Below are 4,385 nucleotides of genomic sequence, written 5' to 3' on the forward strand. Positions count from 1 at the left end.
CAGTGAATGTTAAAAATATCTTTACATGAAATTAGAAAACATTAAATGCTATTATATTGGAAAATTTGTTAAATGATGATCAGGATACTCTTAGAAAAACTTGGACTTACATGAATTGATGCAAAGTGAAATGAAAGAACCAAGAGAAGATTGTACATCGTAATAGCAATATTGATCAATGATTAATAGTGAATGACTTTACTATTCTCAGCAAGACAATTCTGAGGCAGTGATGATGAAATATGAAATCCATCTCCAGAGAACAAACTGATGGAGTCTGAATACAAATTGAAGCATACTTATTTTTTTTTATTCTTTATTTTTCTTGGCTTTTTTGAGGGGGTCATCTGTGTTTTCTTTCACAACATAACTCAGATGGAAATACATTTCACATGTATAGCTTATAACAAATAGCTTGCCTTCTCAATAGGTAGGGAGGAGAGACCATTTGAAACTCAAATTTTTGAAAAACAAATATTAAAATTGTGAAAAACTTTTAAAAGAAATTAAAAGCGGGGCAGCTAGGTAGTGCAGTGAATAGAGCACCAGCCTTGAGTTCAGGAGGACCCAAGTTCAAATCTGGTCTCAGACACTTAACACTTCCTAGCTGTGTGACCCTGGGCAAGTCACTTAACCCCAGCCTTGGGGGGGGGGGAAGAAATTAAAAGCATTAAATAAAACACACACAGGAAACACCTGGAATGAATGAATAAATGAAGGCAGTGTTAATTAAGTACTTACTATATATACCACTATGCTATGCTACTATAAATGCATGTATTCTATATGTTCAGAGCCACTATGCTAAGTGCCTAAAATACAAATATAAGCAAGCAATACAACCTTTGCCTTCAAGAACTTACTCTCTAGCAGACAACGACAACACATAGCTAAGGAAGGCTGTTTTACTTTGGGGAGTCTTGGAAAAATCAACTGTCATACTTCTTCCAAATGCAATGTTGATTCCCAACTGCTTCAGGAGCAAGAGGAGAGGGGGTTATGTATAAGGTGGGATAGTAGTTGGAACATGAAGTACGACTAACTAGGATGGTACAAACTCACTGTAGTGGTTCCAAAGCTAAAGGGAATAGCAATAATATTGCTATTGCTAATATTTATAGAGTACCTACTATGTGTCAGATGTTATTCTAAATACTTTACAAACAGTATCTGAGTCTCATAGCAACTCTTCGAGGCAGGAGCTATTTTCAAGTCCATTTTAAAGATGAGGTAACTGAGGCAAACAGAATAAGTAATTTGCCTAGGGTCTCACAGATAGATAGTTACTGTCTGAGGCTGTGTTTGAACTCAGATCTGCCTGACTCTAGGCCCAGTGCTCGGTCCACTGAGTCACCAGCTGCATACTATTAAGTGAGAAAATTTGTTTTTTAACTTATATTTTTTAAAAAGAAAGAAATGATGAGCAGGATGCTCTCAGAAAGACCTGGAAAAGCTTATATGAACTGAAGGAAAGTGAAATGAACAGAACCAGGAAAACATTTTATATGATAACAGCAATATTGTCACTCAAGGCTCTGTCAGAATGTTAGCAGGAACAGACTGAATGATGAGGAATACCTATAGGCTGAAAAAATATCTGCTATGAAGATAAATGATCTTCTATGACGAGAATGTCAGCAGTGAGCAATCTAGGTTAGATAATCAGGAGGCAATCAGAAATCAGGAGAGATCAGCCTTCTACCAAGGGCGCCAGCCAGTGAATCAAGAAGACCAATTAAACCCCCCCCCCCATCACCCTTTCAGAATTGAGCATTCTGCTTAAGTCTGAAGGCAGACTGTCTCTTTAATCAATATTAATTATCAACACCAAATTTAATCAATACTTTCTCCAACTTTAAGTAAACGGTCAGAGTCCAGGTCCAGCGTGTCACAAAGGGTGTGAAATGAACCACAGATCTATGAGGAAGATGTGCTATTCAGTCTTCAAATTTATTGATCTGAGAGACAAATTTATATAAGTTTCCAATGCTTATAGAGTCAATACATAATACACTCTTCGATATTCCTGTAACTGGCTCTAACAAACCCAATCCCCTGGGATGCAAATGGTTAGGCCAGATTTTGGCCACTTGGACAGAATTGTAAATAGTTGTGAAACACATCAGAGCAAAATTATCATACCAATGTCTTCAGTGCTTTTCTCCTAAATGTCTTTGATCTCTGTGGTGGGCTGCTCTTCCTAGCCTAAGTTCAAAGGCTTGTCTTTGATCTATTATACAGTTAGGTTTGCATTTAGTTTCAGTCACAGGCATTCCCTATCAAGCTTCCAATAGGTCTGTCTCTGCAAATGTATATTGGAAGAATTGGTGAGCCCAGAGTAATGTAGTTCCTGGCCCTCTACAGTAAATCTCTAACCTTAGAAAGAAACATGCAGAAGACCCTACTTAATCAAGAGACGTAGGTGAGAGATTTTGTCAGAATCTTTGCTGAAATTTAGATTGATATTCCCCTGATCCACCAGTCTGGTTACCCTGTCAATAAAAAAGGAGATGAACTCAGCCTGAAACTTTTTCAGAAAACAATCATTTGTCCTCCCGATGTGGAATCCCAGAACCTGGATTTGGGTCTTAGTTCTGTCCCAGCTCCCATGTGGCTTTGAATAAACCTCCATTTTCTCATATATAAAATGGAAATCCTCATATTTGCACTGTCTATCTTATGAAATTATTTGGGGGGGGGTGTATGATGACCTTAAAGCATTATAAATCTCTGAACTCTTATCTTTTGTAAAATGAGAAGGAGAAAGGATAACTAAGTGATGCAATGGATAACTAAGTGATGCAATGGATAGAGCACCAGCCCTGGAGTCGGGAGAATGTGAGTTCAAATCTGGCCTCAGATACTAACTGGGTAGCCCCAAGTCACTTCAGCCCAATTGACTGAAAAACAAATAAAGAAAAAGCAATGAGCAAACAAACAAACAAACAAACAAAAAAGCAATGAGCAGCCATCTTCAATGAAGATCAGTGATGTGGAATATGATCCATCTCCTGACAGAGAGGTGAAAGGCTGAATATGAAGAATGACACACATTTTCAGCCACGACCATTAAGGGGATTTGTTTTGTTGGACTATGCATATTTGTTACAAGGGAGTGTTTCTTTTTTAATTTTGGGGGATGAGAGGTGGGGGAAGAAGATGGGAGGGAGAAGAAAAAAGTGAATATTTTGATAAATGAAAAAAATAGATAGAAAATAAGGCTTTGAGCCAAGGAGGCCTGAGTTCAAAGCCTGTTTCAGAATACTTATTAACTCTATGACCCAGAACAAATCACTTAACCTATCCCTCAATTTCCTCATCCATAAAATAAGATAATAGTATCATCTACTCCACAGGATTGTGAGGATAAATGAGTTAACATGTGTAAGATGTTTTGCAAAAATGTTTGTGGCAGACCCTTTATAGTGGCAAGGAACTGGAAACTGAGTGGATGCCCCTCAATTGGAGAATGGCTAAATATGAATATATGTATGTTATGGAATATTATTGTTCTGTAAGAAATGATCAGCAGGAGGATTTCAGAGAGGCCTGGAGAGACTCACATGAACTGATGCTGAGTGAACAGAACCAGGAGATCATTATACACAGCAACAACAAAATTATACTATGATCAATTCTGATGGACATGGCTCTTTTTGAGATGATTCAGACCAATTCTGATGATCTTGTGATGAACAGAGACATCTATACCCAGAGAGAGGACTCTGGGAACTGAGGGTGGGAACATAGCATTCTCCCTTTTTTGTTGTTTGCTTGCATTTTTTCTCTTATTTTTCTCATTTGATTTGATTTTTCTCATGCAGCAAGATAATTGCATAAATAGGTATGCATATATTGATTTAGCATATTTTTCTACCATATTTAACACATATTGAACTATTTGCCATCTAGGGGAGAGGTTGGGAAAGGGGGGGCATTGGAACACAAGGTTTTGCAAGAGTTAATGTTGAAAAATTATCCATGCATATGTTTGAAAAGAAAAAGCTTTAAAAATGTTTTGCAAACTTTAAAGCATTATACAAATGCTATCTATTATTATTATTGAGGACAAAATTTCATCACAAACTTATTGAAAAAAAATAATGAGAGCGATAGGCTAGATGAGCCTTAAGGTCCCTTCATCCTTTCCAAAATTCTACACTCTCTATAGAACCATAAATTAAGCAGTGGAAGGGGTCACAGAGATCAACTAGGCTGGCCCTCTTATTATATACCTGAGGACATTGAAACCCAGAGAGTTTGTGACTTAACTAATGTCACACAGTCAGTGAGGGATGGTTCTGGGATTCAAACCAAGGTTCTCTGAGTCCTCAAATCAACAGTTTCATGACTGGAAGTTGGTACCATTCATTCATTGACAGTAG

Source organism: Sminthopsis crassicaudata, chromosome 1 (assembly GCF_048593235.1).
Source record: "Sminthopsis crassicaudata isolate SCR6 chromosome 1, ASM4859323v1, whole genome shotgun sequence".
In the NCBI taxonomy this organism is placed as follows: Eukaryota; Metazoa; Chordata; class Mammalia; order Dasyuromorphia; family Dasyuridae; genus Sminthopsis; species Sminthopsis crassicaudata.